We start from the raw sequence: 8,292 nt of genomic DNA, 5'->3' as shown, positions 1-8,292 counted from the left end.
TAGAACAAAGTTATAATAAAGAAAAAAATGGATTGCGGAAGCGATTGGATCGAGAGCATTTCTGCTCTGATACCATCTTAGATTTTGATATGTAGATCAAATCTAAGATGAATATCATTAATGATAGCAGAGAATACAAGAATAAATCAATGATATAACAAAAGATAAACAAGAAAATCTACATACCAAAACTGTAAAGGAAGACAATGTTTAACGTGGTTCGGCACTAACGCCTACGTCCACGGATGAACCCCGTAGGGTGAATTAGATTGCTGCTCAATACTGGAGATGATTGAGTGATTTACAAATACATTATTGATTCCTATTTATAGGAATTAGGATGTTAAGATAAACACTAAACAGTTAACCTAGTAACAGACTCTAGCTACAATACTTGAATTACTAGATGACTAAATCTTCCAAACAACTTCTCTGCTAACTTGATTCACATTGTATACGTACCATATTCCAACAAAGTGAAACACCAAGGCGTCTCCCTCCGCCAAGTTGTAAGCAATGGAAAACCCTTTCCAACCACCACTCAATCCAAGCCTCCGAGGAAGATATTTTGCAGTATACGCCTCTCCATCCTCACCCACCAAGGTAAAACTTGGTATCCTTCTTTGGCAGACTCGAAGAACAAAATATTGAGGGAAGTCCCTGTTAGCAAAAACCAAACCAATGACATCAATGTAATATGATCTATACTTCAATTTGAATATAAAATGTCCTTGGTAACAATTTGGAATTACCAGCCAAAGTCCACAGAAACACTTGAACAGATCATAATTTTAACAACACTGGGAAACTTGAGATCCAAACTCGATCGAATCTCTTCAGCTTTATCTGCTGCAGGCGCTAATGATGTAGCAGTCATTAATCGTTTTGGTTGCAGCTTCAGGTGTATAACAAAGACAACAACTTCTTTTAACTCCTACAATGCTGTCAAACACAAACTGCAACAGAAATTGGTATACTCAAACATAAGCTTACCTGTTCTTTTCCTTAGGACTATCCCCTACATGTACATCAATTAAGAGTTTGCTTGTTAGAACACTCATCTTAGGCTCTATCCAGCTGTTGTACCGTTTCCCTCAGAAAGTGCATCACATACCCATTATCTGCAAGCAGTACACTAAGGTCGCCAGAAAAAAAAGAACACGAAGGATTAACCAAGAAATAACAACAAACGAAAAGTGGAATATCAAAAAAAAAAGGATGGCAAATCTCGACCTCTGATTTTTCCAGCAACACACCAGGAACAACCCTCACAAAGCATCACCACCACACCCCAAATTCACCCAAGAATATCCTATCCAGCAAAGCTATCCAAGGTCTGCAATAAACTGTCTGCATTCATATGGTTATATGCGAACAATATATCCCAACACTTGGATATCCCTGCGAGATATGATGTTCACAACAACTGTAATCATCCACTCTTTGAAAAATAATAATCAGGTTACCATGAAAAATAATACAGTAACATTCTGAGAAGATATTACCGCGAATCAAATAAGATGAAACACCCCCTCTTTGAAATAGTCTCTTTAACCTACAAAATCAAAACAACCTACAAAATCAAAACAAAAATAAATCAAGACAACCTACATTAAAGGAGAAATCAATCAATAGGGTTCTGTCGTTCTGAGTTGAGATGCGACAGAAGCCAAGAGGCGTACGATAGAAAATACTTTTATTTATCATATGCGGAATCATCGATACTTATATTAGGAATATGTATCTAACAGAAATGGTAAATATCGGCATTAGCTTAGGAGTCTTTCTGAAATTAAATTTAACAGGAATAGTAAGTGATAATTGTCTTTTGCTATATACTCCCCGTTCCTAATTAATAAGCTGGTTTTGTTTTTAGAGAAAATTAAGGAAATTAAGAGAATTAGTCATTAAAAGTGGTCCTCATGACACTTGTCAATAAAAGAAGTGAAGTGAAATGGTCCCCATGACACTTGTCAGCAAAAGAAGTAAAGTGAAATGGTCCACATGACACTAGTCATCAAAAGAAGTTAAGAGAAAAGTGGTCCCAGAAAACTAAAGTAACATTTGACTTTCCCAATTAGGAAACCAGCCTTTTTTTTTGAAACATCTATTTATAGAAACCAGCCTATTATTTAAGAACGGAGGGAGTATATAGTTAGTCTTAAATAATACTGAAAAAAAATAATTATGGATACATTTCCTTAATCATAATTCGAGAAGATCTTAAAAGATTCGGACGGAGCACCTGAAAATAGACAAAACAACTTCCATTAAAAAAAAATCTTGCACATATATTCCCTTTTATTCTCTTTTCACAGCTTGACACTAAAATCAAACTATTTTGGTAATAAAAACAAAAATATGGAAACTAATAATACCAATTATAAGGAGTGAACAATATTGATGATGAAAATACCCATATATTTGTCGCCTAAAATAGCTATTTATTTGTTAATTAACTGTAATATTTCCCTTTAATAACCACTCCAAAAATTCTCGTATAAAAAATTACTGGAAATAATATTTCCGAAAAAGGAATTTTTTTCTTTTGCAAAGTCCGATTTTAGAAAATGGAAAGAATATTCCCAAAGAAAAAATAATCTATCATCTGATATGGAAATTCTTGGATTTTTTCTAAAAAGAGAATTGTTTCGACTTCTACCCTGAAGATCTTCTAAGATTTATTTTCCATTAATTGCTCATAAAAGAACCTCGTAAAAACTTATCTATGTTGATTTTCTTTTTGCATGGAAATTCTCGTGTTTTTTTCCCCCAAAAAAAACCGTCTTTGGCTCCACCCAAAAGTTATTGTAGATTTTGTGGCTAATCCATAGGTTCAGATTACATATTCTATTAAAAATTAACGGTCACGAAATGTAAGGAGGCTAACTTTGATTTCGGCCAATCAGAAGCGAGAATTTCATTGACCGGCCAATGGGAGGGGAGATTTTTACAACTCTCGACATGGTGTGAGAGATATGATTGGGTGTTTAGGTTGTTGATATATATTTTTGTAATATTAATTTTAAGTAATATTCAAGGCCCTCCCGGCCCTACCGCCCGAGCCCAAATTACATAACAGGCTTGGACAGGCCATAAGTACTAACGGTAGATAAATAATCCTATCCGTCCGGCCCTTTTAATTTCATGGGTAATAGATTTTCCCGTCCGCCTTATACCGTCTCATTTAATAATTAGGCCGGGCAACCCGTCCGGGACCAATTTACACCCCTACTCTAAAGATGCCAATGCCTCTGATTGTTCTTCATAGTGTTGTTCTTTTCTTATAAGCTTCCCCCATACATGCCCCTGCATCATCAAATGCACTCCGTCAACAACCCATAAGTGTACTTTCATTTATATATAAGAAGCTTCAAAATTGATTTTCATAAAACTTGACGCTGGAAAAGTCCGGTGTGAAACATTCCTAGTTTGTCTGGTTCTTCCAACACTAGGTGTTTGTTTTCTAACTGCTCTAGTTCAATCAACTACAGATTGCTACACCTGTCTCTTAAGAATCTCCACCTGTACTTGAGTTCTCTCAAACACTTTTGCACATCCCAGTTTCCAATGTGCCACAACATAAACCCAGCACAAATAATGATATCACTATTCGTAGATGTGTTAGTTGGAAGTATCAAACCAACTGGCAACCAACCTCTAACACTGCCCCCATTTAGAATATATGCAAAATTGGTATTTGTAGAAAACACACAATTTTAGTTATGTGATATTCTAACAGTTTGACTGTGATCATTTAAGAGAACACAATCAGAATCAACATCTTGGACAAACATACATATCCTGCTTTTTAGAGCAACTGCAATGGTGCGATCAAAACCAAACACCAATGACGGAAAAAAACGATCAAATTTGAATTTAGTCCGTGGTGTTACACTAGGATGGAAGAGTAAATTTGGTCAGGATCACTTATAATGTTCGCTTGGTGATCAGGATCACATATAATGTCCGCCCCATTTTTAGGATCACATATAATGTCCGCCCTATCATTAGTGGATCACATATAATGTCCGCCCCATCACAGGATCACTTTATACGTTCACCCCATCACAGGATCACTTTATACGTTCGTCCCATCACAGGATCACTTTATACGTTCGCTCGACTATATTTGGTTTTGGTCTTGGTTGCAGACCAAATATAGTCTGGGATTTGATTTTGGTCTAGCTTTTACTCGATAGTCTGTCCCGCTGTGTCTCGTTTTTTGACCAAATATATAGTTTTACTCATCCACTGCCGTTGCTCTTAATGGCTTATAATCGTTAACGCATTTCCACAAAAGGTGTTTAATTTTTGGGGCAAGCTTGCTTTCCAGAAATCTCTCAAGTTAAAGCTATCGTGATGTTGTTCATAGACTCTATCTGTCACAGCCCTATAGGTTGTTTCAACTGAAAACTCACCATTACATGCATCCATATGATCTCATCTTTACCTTGAAGAGGTATTTTAATTTTGAAAATTTCAACAACTATATCAGCATAAAAAATGGCATAAGCGTATAACATTCCAATCTCTAGTATTTTGATTAATACGTTGATTAACAATTTGAACATTAGTAGAGACAAAATTAGAATGCAAAAACCCATCTTTGGTTGAGACACACCTATCCTTCTAAATTGAGATATCATTTACAGTATCAATTTCCCAGCAGTAATTCTTTATTATAACTTCTAAGCCCATATGTATACTCTTCCAAATCCATGACCCATATTCATCATTTGTGTAATACAAGGGGTTATGATTGGGGAAATTTTTATGCTTTAGGATTTGAACCCAAAGAGCACCTGGCTCTTTTATCATCCTCCAAGAAAGTTTAGCTAGAAGTGCAGTGTTCAAATTTTCAGTCTTTTTTATGTTTAAACCTCCTTGTACTATGGACTTAGTTACCTTATCCCTGTTAGAGCATAACTCAGTTGAACCCACCAAGTGTTGGTATGTCAAGTTTGGTTGTCATATTTTAGTGAATCAAAACTCATCTAAGAGTCGCTTGATTATGTACTAGAGACAACTTCATATAGATTAGACTAGAAAGTTTAGGAATATGAGACATACAAGTATTACTCGAAGACCTGAGAATGTGAAGAAGTAACGATCTACGACGACATCATCCTTCCTCTTGAGGTTAGTATTGACTTGAACTGTTTCATTCCTAACGTATCTTTCAAGTAGTGCTATATTGAAAACATAACTGTGAAGTTGTGAATGGATATTTTACTCTAGTAGTGAGACATGATCATAGTATTAAGGAATTAGACTACGAAGTATAACGCTTATCTTTTGAACTTCGTAGATATGACATCGACATAATCGTATGAATGCTATTGTGAATATGTGTATGGGTAAAGGTGAAGATTTCATCCTAGGAAACAATGTATACATTTGTTTAAAGGAAGTACATTCATGAACTTGTTTTATGAATCGAAAGGGAAATCGCTAGGCTTATTGGTATTGTTATTCATTGCATATCTTTGGATTACCAATATGTGTGAGTTAGTAGAACCGGATCATAACTTGTTATGTATCTTGGTATAACTAATCAGAATGCCTGACTTATGATTTGGTATGACTAGTTTTTATTAATTGGTGTAACCGATCCTAAGTAATCACCTGAGATGGTACGATCGATATTTGTAATTGGTGTGACCGATCCTAGTAATTGGTGTGACCGACCACAAAAAGAATTGTGTAATCGATCCTTGTAATTGGTGTAACCGGTCCTAATAATTGGTGTAACCGATACTGGTAATTGGTGTAACCGATCCTAGTGACTGGATCCTAGTGATTGGTAGAACCGATTGAACCCATGATTGTGATTTGATAATTGATCAATCACATAGTTGTCTTGGAATACAAATGAACCAATTCTAAACTTGTTTAGAAGTGTGGAATAATCGATTCCAAGATTGTAAATATGAAAGTTGATTTACAAACAAAAGATGTCAACATATTTTAAACACGAACAATAACTCTTATCTTTTATTGTTCAAAGATATTCCTTAATTACTCAAGGAGATCTCAGTCCGAAATAAATTAAGAATCTTTTAATAAATGTTGTTAGTTTTATATGCTTTAATTGCCAGCAATTAAATGCATATCTTTAGAGAATAAAAATTAGTAATGTGCATTTACTAATTGGAGATTTTCTATTGAGAGATTTCGAAAAATATTGGACAAAGCATTTCCAGGAATTATGAAAACCGATTTGGGCATTTATTGCATATCTTGAGAATACTTTCGGTTTTGAAAATTCCTTGGTGTCCAAACATCCTTGGTCTATAAATACCTAAGTTTGCATTTCTAGCAAACTATCCTAAGACCCAGGCTTCATCTTTTTGTTGTTTCTGGTGGAGCCGTCTATCCGGAGAGGAAAGTACCCTAATTAAGCGAAATCTTTTACGACCGCTCGTTTAAATACTTCTGTGTGATCAAGAAGCTCTACGAGTACCGTTGGTGGGAAACTAGATAATTGCAATTTATCAATTTTCGATTGATTTGATGGACTAACTGTGAATATCAATATTCTGCGGGCACATGTCAGGGTTTCAGTGGTCGCGCGCAAGATAACTGTGTAGCCCTCGCTATACAGAGGAACTTGAGTAGCAGAAGACACCTTCGTAGATATACTTTATCTTATCCCAAGAAGGGATACCTTGACAGCTAAGATAGAAAAGTAGAACCTAGTATAGAGAGAGGCAGCTGGCGAAGGGACAGAGGTAGATGACATATCCAATCAGCATTAAATGCGCAAATCTCTTATCTACACGCTTAACCAAAGCACGTGGAGAGAGATGAGGTGGCAGAGTCTGACTGGCGAAGGATAGCGGTGAACGAAGGTACAATCTGTACTGAGGCTGGGAAGTTCCCGAAGCAACATGGGTCAGCTGAGGTGGCAGAGTCCGACTGGAGAAAGCATGCGGTGAACGAAGTTACCATTTGTATGGAAGGTATATCAGGGGACGATGGACCCAAAGACAACAAAGATATATCTGGAGCAGAAGGGGCTATAAATACCAAGCTTCACCAACAAACAAGGGGCATTCAATATATAAGAGAAGAATATCTAGTCTTAAGCTTATACCTCTTTAATGTTTAGAACTTAAGTATTTACTTCAACTTGAGTTCTCTATATTACTTTGGGAAGCATTTAAGATCTTTGTAACCACCACAACTTAATACAAACAATCACTCATTACCCCGTGGACGTAGACAAAAGTCGAACCACGTAATCTCTTGTGTCTCGTGATAACTTAGTAACATTTACATTATATTTGTGTTCTTCATTATTATTGTGATCTTGAATACCTTTTATTACTTAGCATTATCAGTTCAACAGAGATATACATACTGCTTAGTATCCGATTCTCTGAGCTGTAAACATTACGTAGACTATGGGAAAATTAGTAGTCACAGTTTGGCGCTAGAAGGTTTTGCTCACCATCTTGAGTTTTTGTGTTCCTTTATTTTTTAACTTACGCATCTTCTTTAACGAAGAGATCTGAGTTCAGCAACGATGGATCTCACTTTCTAGTGATTTGTTCATCCGTTAAGTTCTTTGAGTTCATAACCTCTAAAGACTTGTAATCTTACAGATCTACAAAGTTTTCGCCAAAAACGCATTCACAAACGTTAAAACTTTTGTTTTATACTAAAACAACTTTTTCCGGCAGAGGATCCTTTGGATCTGAATACCTCTGAGCACTAGGGAATCTCAGTGAGAATTTAAGGAAAAAAGATCTTACAAGAGCATTTAATAACCCCTTTTTCTTGGGAGATCTGACACCCTTTTTAAATTTTTTTCAACATTTAAGGTTGTTTTTTCCAAGAGTGTCATGAGAAATTAAATACCCATCTTTTCAGACGTCATTCTAGTACTTTTTTTGAAAAAACTACTTAGCCGTCTTCTGTGTGAGAGCATTAATTGCTACTTTTAACGAAGACACCCTAGCAGCAAATTTTGTCGTTTTCTCTGTGACCACAGGATAACAAAAAGCCGAAGGTGTGCAGAAACCAGGTGATGTACAAACATGTTCACGAAACATTTTGTTACAAGAGGCAGATCTCAAAACCCGTCTCGAACAAACCAAAGGAATGAAGCGGAGGATGGACAAAGCGAGATAGCAAGAAGAACGACTGATAACAAACCACCTACTCCTACTGAGGGGATGGGGCAAACATCGGGAGCACAACCACTGTACGGCATGCCGTTACCGGAGCGTCCCAATGTTACGAATCCACCTGCGTCTAATGTAGGGTTACCCAGAACCTTATCTC

At 36.3% G+C, this 8,292-nt stretch overlaps 1 long non-coding RNA gene across 2 annotated transcripts; it reads right to left on the bottom strand.

The window, feature by feature from the left end:
• Positions 1-269: 269 nt before the first annotated feature.
• LOC113277716 lies at positions 270-1,675 on the bottom strand. 2 transcript variants are annotated; one of them, XR_003325090.1, is made up of 5 exons: positions 1,506-1,675; positions 1,234-1,401; positions 994-1,121; positions 753-895; positions 270-660 (listed from the first exon to the last, which is right to left on the bottom strand). It is a non-coding gene; the product is annotated as an uncharacterized LOC113277716 (long non-coding RNA). The 2 variants fall into 2 exon arrangements; XR_003325089.1 differs by having other exon boundaries at positions 994-1,401.
• Between the last annotated feature and the right edge of the window lie 6,617 nt (positions 1,676-8,292).

This window comes from Papaver somniferum, chromosome 5 (genome assembly GCF_003573695.1).
Source record: "Papaver somniferum cultivar HN1 chromosome 5, ASM357369v1, whole genome shotgun sequence".
Taxonomy (NCBI): Eukaryota; Viridiplantae; Streptophyta; class Magnoliopsida; order Ranunculales; family Papaveraceae; genus Papaver; species Papaver somniferum.
Note: the sequence above shows the minus strand (reverse complement) of the source record. Positions and strands in the feature narration are given on the sequence as shown.